Raw genomic sequence first — 17,699 nt, forward strand, 5'->3', positions numbered from 1 at the left:
AAGGGACTTGTATAAGTCCAATATGATTTTAATTTATTTCCTGCTGCGCCAATTTTAAGTCCCAGCATGCCCCATTCAGACAATCGTTTGGCATTAAAGACATCATGTTTCCATTTCTGAACCGAACGACAGTTTTTTGACGGAAACTCCTTCGTAACAGACCGATGTTTTATTGCGATTTTTTAGTTCTAGATTACAATTCTTTAGGTCCTTATCTTTCCAAAAAGGTGTCTTATCGACCGCTCCAGGAGGCATTTTTGGGGAATCTGGCTCATATCATGCTGGATGTTCAAAGTTACGATCAAAAATATTTAGATTTTTTTTTTTGCAGATATACTTTTTTTTCCCCAAGACTTTGCTAAACAAATACGATAAACGCATATATTGGAATTAATTTGGGGATCCTACGACGACTCAAACAAAATTGGTTCCACAGTTTCCACCACGTTAACTCTGTATAAGAGCTCATAACTCAAATACATAACTATGTGGAGCTTTTTGGTGAGAGACGCAGTGGATTCTGCGTTCCAGCGTTTCTGACCACCTCGGACGGGATGATTCATGAAATCAATTAGCCGTCATTTTCAAGGATACACAGCCTCTTAATGATATATCATAATTATACCTTGAAGATTAATTCGCTGGTGTGAGGCAAAAGTATTTGACGGATTACTTGGAAATTGGGACGGAGCTGAATCACGACAGCGCTCGTCTTTTCTCATCGTGCGATTTTTTTTTTATTTTTATTTTTTTTTAAATGACCAAAAACATATTGTAATATAGATTCAAGCACCGCCAGACCCTCCACAGTGGCTGCAGGCGAACACCTGGAACGGAGCGCTGCTTACATGGAGCAACGTGCCGCCGCAATCCAGATCAGATGGATGCATTGTTTTTTAATTGCTCCTCACAAATGAGTAATTGATTAATTGCTTATCCATTAATTAAAGTGGACCTGCGGAGCTCCCTGGACACCTCATCTGCCCCAGTTAAACGGCAGCGCTCCAATTAGAGCTGGAACTATAATGTCACGGCGGGCACTCGCAGCATCTTTTCCCCCCCGATGACGAGGACTTAAAACCCGACAGGCGGCCAAACTTTTGCGAGGTTCGCCTAATTACCTTGATTGTGTTTGCACTTTTAAATGAAGTCATTTAAATGAATTCAGATTTCCTTTTCGTGTGTGTGTGTGTGTGTGTGTGTGTGTGTGTGTCATGGACTGTGAAAACAAGGCCTGTGGGAGCACATGATTACTTTTGCATGTCAAAGGGTTTTTCTTGTTTGCCTCGTGGGAGGCTGACTGCAGATATTTGGATTGTGTTTTTGAGCTGGTGCTACATAAAAAAAAATACTATTTCCTTGAGTTGACATGCAGAGAATAATTTGGAAATGGATTGTAAGATGTGGATGTAATAGAAAAACGGACTTGTGGTCACAGGTTTTTCATCAGGGCCTCAGAATATCACCCTGACAGAAACAAGCAGCAGTATTGTGTTTGTGCAAACACACACATCTGTTTCTTTCATGTTTATGAAGCAATTCACTCCTTTTCTGTATGTGTTAATGTTTCTCTTGGGTGTCACAAAGAGCTCGGAGAAATAATTCATTATTGGAAGATAATTCCATTTCACATCAGACAGCTAAAAGCGTGTAGATCTCTCAGCTCCCAATTACAGCAATGGAGGATTAATGCTTACACGGGTCGGCACTAAACTCTTTTTGCCGCTGCTAACTAAATGTCATTCTCGTTTGCAATGTTGTCCAAATGTCACCACTTCTTTTGGTGCTTTTTCAACCTTTAAACTGCATACCCTGTTCTAGTTTATGCTTTGATATATTCCAGTAAACACCTTGGCCAGGCACCTCAGACGTGAAATAGACCTTTTATTTATTTATTTATTTATATATATATATATATACACACACACATATATAAATAATGTGAATTTATTGATTTGCTCTACTTTTTCTCAAATAGATTAATTATGAGCATTGTAAATCAAGACTGGACCCCCGGTAGAGGATGAATGGTGTCTTTTATCGTAATATAACTTAGTTTTGAATGGGGGGGATTCACCAACAGTAGGATGTGTTAACAGCAGTTTAACTAAGTCATGACAAAATTACACAACTACTGCTGTACGCTGAATATAATTTTCTTTATGGTCCGCTTTGGATAAACGCCCCAGACGGATGAAACAAAAGAGGCGGAGTTAGTTTGAACCACACCAAACGGATCATGTGTGAAACTTACTTTATTGTAATGCAAATGAATTGAATGTATAGTTTCACGTTGTAATGGGTGCAGACTTGTACCAAATGATATGCCTGCGCCTCATATGTGCACACTACTGTCTCTAAATAATCACATGGACCGCCGACCTCATCATAGCTCAGGACCTGATCACATGTCTACACACGTCAGACTGTATTTTACCACCTCGCTACCAATGTGCGATATTCTGACAAATAAATAAATGAATTGTCCTTTCGTTCCCCTCCAAATTAGAATTTAAAATAAGTTACTTCTGTCGCCCAACCGAGAGACGTTTGATGAATGAATAAAAGATCTTAAAACATATCAAAAGACACCTGGTTTTCATCTTTCTGTAACTGTGTTCTGCTTTCCAACAGACCGGTGTAATAGCCCATGTGGAATGATCTAACCGAGGATCTGCTTTAATATGAGTCTACTTTCACCTTTCAAAGAGTGAAAAGGGATTTAACATAGATAACAGAAATAACTAAAGGTCTAGTAATTGAGGGGAATAAAGGAGAAATTATTAAATAACACAGATGGGGGAATTTTCACTGAAGCCTGGGACAGTAAACTTGACGGTAGGAACCAGACTGAATCCGTCAGTATTACAGTATAAAAGCATTAAATTCATTAATACACACAGATATATCTGCTGTCGAAGGAAGATCCTCCAGCAAAGTGTGTGGCGTTCAGCTAATGGACGACAACAAAGACTGTTTAAAAAGATTAAATGAAATGCAAAAAATTTGAGACTACGATGAGAGAAGAAACAAAAATGGAGGTTATAGGTTTAACAAAGTATTGTTCATAATGCAAACAAGATTGAAGAAGAAGGCTGAAGAAAAACAGGCCAAAATACAGAAGGAAGATGAAGGTAGTCGTCTAGTGATCTGAGCCGTTTGTGTCACATGACCCTGCAGCTTGTTTCTCTTTACAATTTGTTTTTGGACAAAATATCAAAACTGGAAACTTAAATAGTTTGAATCCCGTCAAATTATTGGTATTTTTTGGTAGACTGTTTAAGGGGTAAATATATTAATAACAACATAAGCATAGAAGTGCTCAGCTGCCTGATAAGTGCAGTTGGGATTTGCTTCATTTGCTTTTATTTTAAAACTGCCATGACCTCCAGGACACAATTCTCAATGCTTGGGATTTGATGTTTTTTTTGAGGACACGATTCTGAATGCTTGGGATTTGATGGGGGTTTTTTAGGAGGAAGTAAGCAGATCATGTAATATTTATTGGTTGAAGAGACACTCTGTACTATAATTTTTTAAAGCAAACTGCTTTCATCTGTTCATCAATGACGATGGAAGAAACAGTTTCTTATTGGTTTTGAAGCCATAAATGTGATGCATTTAATGCTGCGTTGTTTACTACAGACAAATTAGTTCAGATCAATTCTCATATCCGTCTGTCATATATGAATCTAGACCATGCTATAGATCTGACTGTTGGAGATACAAATTAAATCAATGATAATGTCCATCATGCTAAAGAATCCTCATTGACTTTCCATTAGCATTATTTCCATGATGACGACGCATACTTTTAACACATTACACGCCAAAGCTGTGTAATGCGCTGTTAAGATGTCGTGGTCATTTCACATCTCTGTGCGCTTTATACAAAGCTAAACTATCTATCTTAAATACAGCTTTATATTTTACTGCCAGATATGAGAGTGGTTTCTAGCTATTGAACAGTGATGCTAGCTATTGAACAGTGATGCTAGCTATTGAACAGTGTTGCTAGCTATAGTGAACAGTGTTGCTAGCTATAGTGAACAGTGTTTCTAGCTATAGTGAACAGTGTTTCTAGCTATAGTGAACAGTGATGCTAGCTATAGTGAACAGTGTTTCTAGCTATAGTGAACAGTGTTTCTAGCTATAGTGAACAGTGATGCTAGCTATAGTGAACAGTGACTCTAAAGAGTGAATTCCTCAAGATTTTCTTTCCTGAGAAATTCAATTGGAGAAAATGAGTAAATGTAAAACTGTGACCTCTGTTATTGTTCATATTAAAACATGCTTTTAATAGTCAGGGTTTAGCAGATTATCTAGATGCTGCTGACTGATTCCCCTTGTGTTTTCTCTTCATTGGGTGCGTGAAGGTTGATCATTCACACATTTTTCTCCAAAATGCACCAGTCATTGACAACACTTCCTGCCTTGCAGGCTGTGAGTGTAGCAGTGTTGTGCTCCAGGTCAGTGAACAGTCCCAACAGTGCAGTTGGAGTTAAGTGCTTCGCTCAGATGCACCTCAAAGCCATTGTTAAAGCTGGTAATTTGTTGCGGGGGAGATGAATTCTTTGCATTTCTTCTTCCCCTGCTTTGACTTTTCCAACTGTTACAGATAATCTTCTTGTACAAATTGCTGCTCTGTTAATCGGGCTATTTTTGAAAAATATAATAAATGCCCTTCAAATACTTTTTTTTTTGTATCATCCTTTGTTTGACGAATATTTGGTTCAGGATTACAGATTAAGGAAAATTATTGGTGTAATACAGAACACACTGACAGAAAGTTCATCCCACAATGAAGATAAGAGGAACTGGAACGGGGATTACGACAGAAATCATGAACAACACGATGACAGTGTTTTTCTTGCAGAGTGATGATGCGCCAAATACTTTGGCACACACTATAGCTGTCACCTTAACTACTTTTTAAAGTCTTTGTTTATTTACTTTATTTGTCCGCTTCCGGAGGAGTCTGCACTTTTATAATAGGCCTATGGGATATTGCACCCATCCATCCTCTTAAGTTAATAACCTAACAATAATATGTAGTTTGTTAACTTTGCCGAGGGACTTTGTCTCTTCCAGACACAGATTTATTTACGGCTTGGCAGATAGGCGCCAAAAATCCTGCGTGGTTAATGTTTTTGAGAAGGGGGGGCGGTTCAAAAAGATGTCTCTTAGAGGTTCGAGCTGTGTTACCCACTGTGCCTGCCACTGTAAGGTAAACTCCCTGGGATCCCTGTTAGTCACTGAGGCCATGATATGTCCTGCTGGGTGCTTTGAGGGGGGCGTGTGCCAATGCCGGCGACGCTTCTGCCTGTCAGGTGGCTTGTGGTGAGAGCTAATCCTGTTGAAAAATAGAAATGTTTTCTGCCTTGGGATGGAGGGAGGGCGTGCGAGAGAGATGCGACCGGCCCCAAGGAGTCAGCCATCCATGTGCACAAGAAGAGATAGTCTAATCTTGTCACAGACACGGGGAGGGGTGGGAGGAAAGTCCCGAGCTATAATATCAGCGGCAAAGACTTCTGTTTACGGAGATGATTTGTGAAATCATGCTAGCACTTGACAGAAACTGAGAAAACTTTTAATATCTTTCTTCACCGACGGCTCCGCTGCTGTCAATCTGTAATTCACTTACGCCGTGCATTTCATGTCATCTATCATTTGATACCCTTGAATTTAGTTTTGTGTCGCGCTTCGGCCCACTCGTAGGAATTTGTTACAAGAAACCCATCGCCTATCATTCTCTTGTTTTCCATTTTAAATGTTGAATGCTGTGCAGAGGATGTTGATCAATGACTCATCTTCCCTCTCCCCAATTTTCTACATGGGGTTAAATTTTGTTTTAGACTAAATGTGTGGGCTTTTGTCTTTTAGCAACGATTATCCCAAGGTTGTCGGAGGAGCTGTTGCTTGAATTCAAGTTATTTTCTAATCCTTTTCATCCCCTCACGCCGTCCTCACAGTATCAGTTTAGCATCGTAGCTGCCCTTTGAATCTCAGCTATATACTTACACGAGTAAATATGCTGGAGCTACTTGCCACTCATGGCGGGGTGGGGGCAGTATGGCGGCGGCGAGTGATATTCTCGGAGGTCCCGTCAATATGACGGAGTGGCAGGAATAAATTCGGCAGGCCCAAGCTGACGGCTTTCAAGTGGGGAAACAATGAGTCAATTCCCTCATCGGTCTCGGCTTCACTCACACCCAGAAGCAGTTTTGATGGCGAGCTGATGTCCAGGTTTCCTTCAAGCTGGTCTAAGCATGTTAGCGATTTCAGCGAGAACTGCCATTAATGCATGAAACCCACCTGTGAGGACTCTATTGTGGGCAAAAATACATTACCTCACATCCGATTATATAGGTTGCGGTCACAAATGGGATGTTTGACAAATCAATTATGGGTGAAAAAATACCAAAATATAATTTTCCCTCAACTCAGGATTTGATCTGATGTGTTTTCTGCCGTTGTTGATTCCCGCCCACTTGTGCACAAATCTACGGCTGCGAGTTATAAATAAAACAATTTCTTTTGAAGGTTCGGGGTCTTTTTTTATTCATGTATTCACTGCTTTTTTGAAAAAGCCAACTGACACAAATTAAACAAATGTCAATGGAGAGATTTTCGCTGCTAGTTTTCATCCCACAAGTATAACAACCGAGCCAATAAAAAAGGCTATTTTGTCAATGTGGTGTTATTTGCATTGACGGTAAGGTGCTGAGAGCAAGTTGCACTGTTGTTTATCCGTGTCATGATGTGCAGCTTCACACGTATGTCAAGTACAAGTGACTGAATTCATTTAATCGGTTCGTTTCCCCTCTGTGTTTAAGGTTCAGTGGTTTGGTGTCTCAGTTAAACTGCTTCATTCTTCATACCGGCATTTGTCACAGAACAGATGACTTGTTGAATTTTGCCAAGAACAGCTAATAGAATGTGTTTAAGTGACATTTTAATTAAATGCTTTAGTGATTCATTCAAAATATTAAGTCCACATTCGAAGGCCAACGTTATTAATCTGAAATATGCAACGACTACATTTGTTGTATGTACTGTAAATACAACCAGATCTCATGGGGAGTGGATAAATAGCAGGACATTTTCATATACTTCCTTGTTTCACCAAGTCATTTTTGCTAATTATTTATTTTGCTTATAATTTATATGCCACATGGTGTCATAGTTTGTACTTCGTCACCTGTTGGGAGTGTATCACATGTGGATACAGTTACATTGCAGTAAGACTACACGGCAAACAAATAGCAAGAAAGTTGTTCTTTTTTTTAACGCAAAAGGACAAATTTGCCAACAGCGGGCTGGAACATGCGTAACATGGAAGTTTACAGCTGTTCCCAAACTCTGTGTCACTAATAATGTGACGTGTAACCGTAAAACAGATGCTACTAAATAACCTGGAACCAAACATTGCAATAATTGTTTTGCCAGTAATGAGGCAGATGAGATGTGGAACATCTTGCAGAGGAAGAACAAGGTGTCTCACTTCCTGCCAACAACTCTGCAGACGGGTTGCAGCAGCACAGATGCTCCTACACTTTGCTTTGGATCCAAGGTCTCACTTTCACTCGCCAGGAAATCAAAGGGAAGTTCATCCCTGCTTGATGTAAATGCATCAGCCAGTTCTAGGCGTGTGTATCAAATTGTGGGAGATTAAATGTTCGCCATTTGATGGTCGCTGCCTTTTGCGCTGTTTGCTGATAAATGGAGCTCAGCTGGTGTAACGATAGTGCAGAATTTGTGGTTGTGTACGTCATTAACGGCTACGGCTTTTAAGGTTTTGGTGTCTAGGGCTCATTAAAACGTGAATATTAATCATTTTACCCGTAGTTTTGATAGTAATTGTCTGATATGCAAAATATGAACAATGAAATCTGATCGTATGTCACCCACAGAGGGGGAAATGGAGCAAGTGGTTATTATGGTTATTACGAGCATCTAAAAGCAGAAATACTGTTAATATGGTATTAATGTCTGTGGCAGACGCATTTATACGTTTTGTTTCTTTATTCTCAGTGTGTTGATTTGTTTCTACCCGAGTGGACATGTCTGCAGACTCCGATGTTAAATATACTAAGTTCTTTTCTGTGAGTTTTGCTTGAGAAATGAGGATGCTCTTTCAGTTAAAGCTGTGAATTATCATTCATTATTGCCCAAACCAAAATTAAGTTGTCTTTATATGAAGTTGAACTTTACATCCCACATATCTGGAATGTCATTTAGGTCTTTTTGAAAGGAGAAAATCCAGTAAGTGTGTATGTGAGGTGATGGCATGTGAGGGCTTTCAGAAGAAGCTCTCCTAAGATCCGTATGAAAATGCACTGAAACATGTCTTCCTCTAAATTGCTTCTGACTTTGTGGAGCATAATTAAAAGAGCATAATTAAAAAAAAAGCAATTTAAAAACAAGTTGTACTTTAAATAAACAGAAGAAACAGGGACGACATGCGCGTCACATACTGCGCAACGTCTCTTCTATACAGCAAAAGAAGAGTTTCTCTCTGTGCGGTTGTTCTTCCTGAAAGGTTTCCCTTTCACAAATAAAAACCGGCTCTGAACCAAGTATATGTTTCATGAATATGTTTCATATCAGCCTTGTATCGTGCTTGCATCACAACTCACAATGCAGGTGGTTAACATTGTGAAAGGATCAAAACCACCTGGTTAAGGTCATAAAATCCCCCCCATGTTTTTTGTTTAAATAACGTAACGTTGCAGTGCATCTTCATTGATTTGATATGATTATTTGATTGTGGCTCCATATTCATAAGGTAAAGGCCACATAACTACTAAATATGGGTTTGGGTCAAACTACAGAAGTTGCGTTGGGTAAGTTGAGTGACTAATAATTCAACATTGTGACTGGTTACACACGGGACACAAGTTGCGGTCCACTGGATGAAAGTCACATATGCAACGCAACAACGTAAGGCAACAATGTAACGAGACAATGCAACGCATCAACACACGTAACGTAACCACATAAAGCAACACTGTAACGCAACAATGTAACAAAACAATGCAACAAAAATGCAACGCAACAACAATGTAATGTAACATAAAGCAACACTGTAACACAACACTGTAACACAATACTGTAACGTAACTCAACGTTTCTTGATTTATATATTTATCATACCATATAACTTTCATACGACATAACTTAAACTACGCCACTTGCTCTCTGAGTCTCTATAATGATGTCACTTGCTCTGACCAAATGCAAAAACATCCACATTCAGCGTATCACCGGTTCTTTGTGCTAATTTTGCATCGTCGGCATGTTTCCCTGGCTGCAGTAACACATGAGCGTGTGAGTTATGCGCTTGTGAGTAAGGTGTCCCACTGTTGCTTGACCTTGCAGGTGGCTGATCAAGTGAAGAAGGAACGCTGCAAAGGGTATGTGGATTAAAGGGAGACGTTGCCCACCTCACACCTCCAGCCGCCGTCTTCCTGCACAGTAGCGGCTCCGGCAGCTCTTTGGAACCAGCGGCACAGCAATTACTGCCTGTGAGTATCAACGCACAACCGAAAGCAAGAGACGTCCCTGCTGAGCAGCGCGCAGTGCACAGACTTTGACTTCAGTCTAACGTCATCTCCAAATTCAAGTTGCACTGAAACGCAGTGGTTATTTTTTTTTACAGGCCACGCCTGACAATTAACACGACTAAGGAAAGATCGACGTGACACCGTCTCACACGGCGTCATGTGAGACGGTGCGATCAGCGAGAGCCGACTCATTTTTTAACATCCGTCACATTTTAAATGTTTAAACTTCTGATGTCTTCAAAACCAAACGCATCCCTCAGATTGCATGAACTTCTACTTTGAGTTCTTGCTACTGAGCAGCTTCCTGATGTGTTTCACAACCGTGACGAGTGGCAGTTTCAGGGTTTGCATCCTGAGATCTGTGTATACATTTCAAGTGTTACGAGCAAGTTCAGCTCAGGTTCTGGTGGAGAAAATGGGGTTTTGATTAAAGGCTAATACCGCTAACACCCTGTGTGTTATGCTTCAAGTTACTCCAGGCAGTTTATACCAATATCTTGTTCTTTCCCTGACATTAACCAAGTGCTTTGAGTGTCTGAACGTGAAAAAAAAAAACATTAAAAAGTTTGCTTTAGTTGCTGTAAGCAGAATATTGTATGGCAAAAGTGGTAAGAAACCCCAATTAAATCCAATTTTAATTAATATTTCAGTGCAATGTTCACTTTTGCAACTTGCCAGACACATGCGTCCATTTCCTCTGAACATTTCCTTCAGAAATATATTTGTTTTTGTATCGTTGTTTCTGGCAGAGCCTCTTCATTTAGCTGGTGTTGAATGTGTTGCAGTGGCCAAAGCACTCGCTTTTAATTCATCCGTGTTAAAGTGCACCTTTTAGTTGGCTCCATTTGATTTATTCAATTATGTGCTAAACATGAGTTAAGTGAACTTGTTTTCTCTGTGATTGCTGTAGTGCCACAAATTCCCCTCCATTTGCCTTTCAAGATGCTCTGCCTAATCAACAGCAGAACATTGTATTTATGGCTGGTCCATAGGAAAATCCTCCTCTGCAACGCAATCTCCGGGTCTCAGAGGTAATGCAATTTGATGAGCATTAGACCAGTAACACTTTCTGACAACACACAGATGAATTATTAATCAGCACTCAAGTGATACTCACACCCACTCGTGTGCAGACTGCATGCTTTAAAAAAAAGAAAAAAGAAAACGGGAAGAATGACATCTCAGCATGTGAACAAGGTTTATGTCAAAAAAATCTATTCAGGACACGATCCATTAAAGCACATTAGTGCGCTGCCAAATACATATTCCTTCTGTGTTTAATTGACACGACTGCCATCATTCCTTTCAAACAATATAGAGATGCTATGTACTTCCTTGATTGCGCGTCCATAAGACATGTTAAACTCCTGACCTCCGATACTGTGCCTATAATGCTGGAAGAGCAGCTGCAGCATTATCGCCAATCAATTCATAAAGAGGTGAAGGATGAGGAGAGAAGAAAAGATATTTACAGATTCAGATATCACGGTTGGAGTTGAGACGCCTCATGATTTCAGACGCCTGCCCGTCTCTTTATTCCCCTCACCGTTAAGTGTTCGCTTGTCCTCATTGTCCTCTTCTGACGAGGCCTTTGTTTAGTTTCGACCTCTTCCGATGACCTCGCATTAGCTCCCCCGCATCCAAACTCACAATTGATTCGTGCTGCTGCCGATGACCAGGATGTTGACTGAAACGTTGACAAATAAAATAGAAGGAATAACTCTGGGGGTGCTGGTGGTGGTGGGGGGGGGGGGGGGGGGGGGAGAAGAAAAAATAAATAAATGAGCTCCATTAGGTTAGTGCAGCTCTGTAATCTGTCCTGTGGACTGTAGCTATCTCCCGGCGGACGACCAGACGTCTTGGGCTTCTCAAAAGATGAGCATTACAGGAAGTGCCATCACTTCAGCTCCTCTGTGTCAATTGCTCCAAAATGGCCAATTTCCTGTCTAGGATGTGTGTTTTCACATTTTTATCATCCCCCGCCGTAGTTATCTAGTTGCACTTAGGGCCATCTATCATCGACGCTGCGCGGAGAGGAAGCCGATGTGCAGTAAAACTGACGGACGGCCTTCCGCATGACTGAAGATGGATGAGGCGCGCAGGCAGGCTAGTGGGGCTTTTCTTTATTGTATTTTCAGCGCCGCCATAAGGTGCCAACAGGGAAAATAGCCATGCCTCTGACTGAATGGAGCATTTTTCGATGTGGCGTCTCAATCTTTTCGGGAACACAATTAGTTAAATGCTCCCAGACGTTTTTTTGTTTGTCTTTATAAGTCCCACACACATTACACACAGTCGCTATACGACTGAATCAATTGCAGTTATTTTAACACCACTTTTTTAATTTATTCGGCCGACACTTTTGTCCAGATTTGCATACAAATGAGGCACGACAAGGTTTTTTTTTTTTCCTCTTGTTTTTGATGGAGGAGTTTTTTGACAGATCAGCACCTGTGGGAACAAAAGGATTCTGGGTAAAGCGGCGCGTTTGGAGCCCGCTGGTATCCGGTCAGCTCATCGTGCATGAAGTGTTTCTGAACAAGCAGTTTAGCTTTTAGCAGATCATGAAGAAGTGTCTCAGGCTCACAAGCCACAGCGCAAACACAACGTGTACACTTTTACTTTAGACCTAGAGAGAACAAAGTTCACCATCATGTCTATGACAATATAGATTTTTTGTGTATTATGCTGATCGTAGCCTATAATATTAAGAAAAAATAACATTTTAGCTCATTGTTATGCGATTAATACACGCAATAATGTGATCATATTACTATTTCCTCCAACCATTTTATTTTTAGCAGGTGACCATTATGTTACAAACTAATATGCTCTTACTAAATAATTTTGCCTCATTGCGACCTTTGAATTCCTCTGCTTTACTCGCCTTTGTCCTACAAATGTCAGTCTGAGATTATTCTAAGATGCTCATTACCAACACCACGTTATTACCTGCTTGTTACATGGTAATTACACATTATTACTTAATTATGTCCTTTTCATCATCAAACTGTTAACCCATAACTAGTATTATGTTATTACCAAACTGTAATGCAATGTACTGTCTAAGCAGTGTGTCGTTGGTGCATCGTGGTTACATCCGCTCTTCACTCTCCCTAAATCCTCTTCAAATTTCAACACGAAACAGTCAAATAAAACATTAAATTGCCAAAACGTCAATCGTATTAATCAATCTCCCTTTAAAGAGTCTAAAACTCAGCTTTCCGGCTGTGCTCTCTGACATGTAGACGGCGCTATGTACTGTGCTTTGAGCATGGGGATTACATATTCTGCTGCACAGCATAACTGCCATGTATAACATCAGAAAATGATTCATCATTTGCATAAGCACAATGAAGGGACACCTCTCAGCGAGCTCTAATGAGAAATGCTCTTGCATCGATGGCTCGCACTCGACCTTGCATACAAAACCCTCCTCGACCTGACCTTTTGAATCCGCACGTTCTCCACTGAGGGAAGCCGCGGACGACGTCGAGGCAGAGGGGAGGAGGAGCGGAGTAAAACATCCCGAGGGCCCGTTTAGACGACGGCTGAGAAGCCGCTTCTTTTTTTTTTTTTTTAAGAAACCTTTCAGATTCACGAAGGGAAGCTGGCGCCGGTAAAGCGAGCTTCTCGTTTTTTCCGTCACAGCCGCGGCGTTTCAAACACGCTGTCCTGTTGATTTTTTTTTTTCCCAACGCGAGATTCATCCGCACACATCATTAGACGGCCCCGACTGTATTTGATTGATCTGGAATTCAGGAACGTCTCCTCAAAGAACGATTGACTGAAGGCGCCTGTTCGCATCCCAGCACCTGCTACGTAATTGGTTTCTCGTGCTTCGGGGCATGAGCGTCGTTCTTTGTCCAATTAGAGAGAATTTCCCTCCCCCTGTTGGACGCCTTCAGCTCTCGGTACACGTTGTCAAAAAGCAGATGATTATATTCTGATTTCACCAAAGGATGTCTTCACACCAACCGTTTAAAATCAGATGAGCTTTACTGGAACCTCTGTTTGGTATTACTGTTCAATCCATGCATACTGTGTCTGAGCTCTCGGAACAAAACACTTCAGCTCGGAGTGACAATCAAAGCTGTTTTGGACAAATCATTTTGACGGCGATACCGTCAAACCATTTTTTTTTTTGCGTCGTGGGTTTTTAAAACACTTTGACGAGGAAAAACAAAGACGGAGATTTTCGATCCATCGCTTCATTCCATCTAATCATAAATGTGCGTTGGTTATAATGAAAGAATAAAGGAAAAAAGACATTCATGAGTATTGAAAACTGCTTTTGAAGATCTATCTGCATCCCATTGGCCTATTTTGTTTGATGGTGTATATTTAGATTCTTGACATGAGGAGTTACTCTACTTCCTGTCTGATGACGCACTTTTCTTGCTTCTTTGTGAAATGTGCATTATTTTGAAGGCATTGTTGCTGCTCTATCAAGGTGCCAACAACCTGCTCACAGACAGACATACAGGAACATAAACACCTGGCAGAAGTATTCAGAAAGACCAGAAAAACATTTATCCGTGACGAAATAAGCTTTAGAGTCTGATAATCGCTGAACACCGAGGTGAGTTGATCCTGATGCATTATGAACGTCCTGCTCACTCTTCCCCCTACTGGAGGACGTCTGCACAGACTACACACTAGACAGACACACACTCTATATTGTAAGAATGCATGAGATACATGACACAAAATACATATTGTATTAGAAAAGATGGATTCACTGTAAAGAAGCAACAGAAGAATCAACGAACAAATACGGGGAAAAAGGCTGAAGAGGAGTTTGTCTAAACGCTGATGGATCTCAGGGGCACAGATTATATATTTTGTGAAACCTTGATGAGATTCATTATATCACTGACTGAGGTGGTAGCCGACACATTTACAGCAGACTTTGAGCTGTTTTTTCACACCACACTGCTGTGAAAAGTAGGAACACGTACTGCATTTCCTGTTCCACAACTTTACTGAAAAGCAGCAAAAACTGATTTAATGAATACACTGAAAGGTTTTCAGTGGTTTGATGTTGGTTTGTAATACTTCCAGAACATGCAATGTTTTATTTTCTACATCTGCACTGTAATATAATTGAATAGTATTCATTTTTAACATTTGTGCACTGCTGTTTTCGTGGTAAAATGGCTTCCTCCAGTACCATCAACTGTATGTTGTGACTTAAGAAAGCTTCACAAGGCTGCATTTTAGTGCAGGAAACCGTTGTGGATCCACAAATTGGATGACAAAATCAAAAATAAACTTATTTGTGGGATTAATAAAGGATTCTTAAAAAAACAAAATAAAAAAATCTGCATCTCCCCCCGCAGCCCACAGTTTGAGAACCACTGCCTTAAATGAACACTAAGTGGACGTCTGCATTACAATAAGCAAACTATTCAAAGGGAATTAGCTTCGTTTCTATTGCCCGTCACGAACAAAGTTCCTCCTTATGTCATCTGCTTTTTTTTTTCCCCACATATGTCCCGCCCGCCTCCCACTCACCACTTGTGCTCACTGGTGTGTTTGGTTGACTTGACAGATGGGGGAGGCATGTTTGTTTGTCGTAAAAAATAAAAAAAAAGTACTGCTCTCCAGAGTTTGGGTGATATCAGAGGTTGTCAACGCAACACATGTTACCAAAGACTCTCGTCTCTGCCCTTCAACACGCACACGAAGAAACAGACTCTCACCTCTGTAACAAATGGAAATCTTTCATTCATGACCTCGCCCTAAGGCATTAAAGATGCCGGGGCCACCTCCAGTGTTTACTCCCTGCTCCAGTATTCTAGCCGCGGAGCGTTGGCGTCATGCGCGCTTTTTATTGAATGCACGCTGTCTGTTATCAAGGGCTTTCACCGTCCTTATCGTCCGACTTGAGTTATCGAGGGGAATAGTAACAACGTGTACGCGACGGGAGGCGTCGGACTTATAATAAATTGTCTTCTTGAAATTCAGAAAACACACACTGCGACATGTAGAATCTGAAATAGCCAGTTACCACCTCTATTGTACCCTTTACTTTGGAGGAGAGGGCTGTATCCTTGACAAGGAACGCATTAGCTTTTCGAGTGTGACGTATTAAAATAACTTCCATGGGCGAAGAGGTAATCAAAGCGCTTCCACGCGGCGAGCTGTCGGCGTACAGTGCGCTTGAGCGATTGTAAGATGTTCAGGCGGTCCGACGAGGAAGCGCCGTCACACTTTTACCACCGATCCTCTGACCGAGGATTGGCTTGAGCATGTCTTCAACTCCAAATATCAAAATTCACATCCCGGTTAAGAAAAACATCCACCAGCTTTACCAGTTGTTGAAGGGCAAGTTTTCTCAAGTATAACATGTATCTGTTCAACGCAACATCCCCTCATTGCCGCTGTTTGGCTTTAAACCTTGAAATAGTACCTTAAGCATTACTCTTCTGTGCAGCTTTCACTGTATACATTTAGAGTTATGGAACATATTGGTGGGGTCCATCAATTACAATCTGCTTTTCACACCGTATGTGGTGAACGTGAACTGCTCCCAGATATATGAAGCAGCTCCTATTATACTTTCCTTTTTGATTGTTGCAATTGCCGTCTCCATACGTTGCCACGTTCTGGTCTGATGGCTTGAGTTTTATATGCTTTGAATCCACAATGAGAAGATGCCTAAAACTGACAGGATTGTGAATAAAGTTCATATTTAAAGCCAAGACCGCTGAAAGAAAATCTACACGATTCGGTTTTACGCCACTAATGACAAACTAATAGTTTACTTCGTCCAATTTAAATGTAATTTAAATACGTTTATCTGTTCATTATTTACCGTATGTATCTATTATTGCACCCTGTTTCATTTTATGTTAATTGGTATGCACCTTTCGCAGTCAAGGTGAAAGGAGTACGTTATGTTCAACGTACTCGGCAAATAAACACTTCTTCTTCTGATCCAGCACATTCAGGAGTTCATTACTTCTTGGCATGAAAAGGAAGCCATGGCAGCGTTAGAGAGCTAAAAGGCCAGTAAAAGAAAAAACAGGTTCATTAATTTATCGGAGGGAGGTCACGAGTCTCGCTCGACTTTTTGGAAAGTCTTTTCTCCTCCCAGAACCGAATATCAGTAAGTTGTCGTGCCTTTCAGCTCGACCTACTTTTCGCACGAAAAAGAAGACGCGATAAGAGAAGAACCAACCCCCTTGCATTTCCCCCTGCTGTCAATAGCCACAGATTGCAGTTCAAAAGTAGCCTTGTTTTGCATTTTTGGAAATAAAGCCGAGGCAAAATAGGCCCAGATCTCTCAGAGCGAAACGTGTGTTTGTTGAAGATTTCCTCTAATCCTTGCTGCTAAGCGCGACACAAGAATCCAAGGTCAGCTTCCCGCGGGATGCAAGGGCCACACTGCTATCAAATGAAAGGATTTACAGGGCACAGCATCTGTGGCGCTCGAGTGCTCCACGAGCATCGTCCCAACTCCCAGAATGCACTGCGACTGTACACATTTATGTGAGCTCAAAACGATAACAGAAAACACGCGGAGCGACGAGGCGACGGCACGAGCCGAAAGAGGAAGCACAAAAGCATGTCTCTAATAAGAGCATGACTGGGATTTGAAGTGCTTTTAGTGTGAATGTCAGCACACTCGTTGACACTCAGCGGGACAGGAAATGCAAATGCGTAATGTTTCACTACAATTTGTATGTGTGGAGTGATGTAAAAATGTCTCTGGGAATTAATCTATATTGCCTCTGATGTACGTTTTAATGGTCCTCAACATGGATATTCAATAGTCATTTGTCTTAAATATGAAATGGCTTTTGTAATTAGTTCGTCACGGATCTTGCCCAGAAGAACCGGCAGTAGGACGTCAGTGTGTTTGCTGAATTAATCCCCAAAAAATCGTACAAGATTTTCTTCTTTTTGTAGTCACAAGTTCAAAATAAGTGTAGTTGCATTGAGCAGAGCCGTCGAACAGTTCGAGTTCAGTTTATGAACAGATTTTGTGCCAAAGGGTGAGTGGGCAACTTCCTCTTTTTAAAGGTTTAGTCTTATCTCTCGTGCGCTGTTGAGGTGTGATTCTGCTTTTAAAATGATTGCAAAGCATCGGTGCGTGAAGGTCATCGCCTTTCACATTGGTGGGTG

At 41.0% G+C, this 17,699-nt stretch overlaps 1 protein-coding gene across 1 annotated transcript in view; it reads left to right on the forward strand.

Annotated features, from left to right (window-relative positions):
* The window catches only part of lingo1a (leucine rich repeat and Ig domain containing 1a), a 117,761-nt gene that overhangs the window by 48,003 nt on the left and 52,059 nt on the right, over positions 1–17,699 (forward strand). The window contains exon 2 of the mRNA XM_068603373.1: positions 9,382–9,527. The gene's annotated coding sequence lies outside the window, so the exon portion shown is untranslated. The remainder of the gene's footprint in view (positions 1–9,381; positions 9,528–17,699) is intronic.

This window comes from Clinocottus analis, unplaced genomic scaffold (genome assembly GCF_023055335.1).
Source record: "Clinocottus analis isolate CAN_PGR_092001 unplaced genomic scaffold, fCliAna1.0.p SCAF_6, whole genome shotgun sequence".
NCBI lineage: Eukaryota > Metazoa > Chordata > Actinopteri > Perciformes > Cottidae > Clinocottus > Clinocottus analis.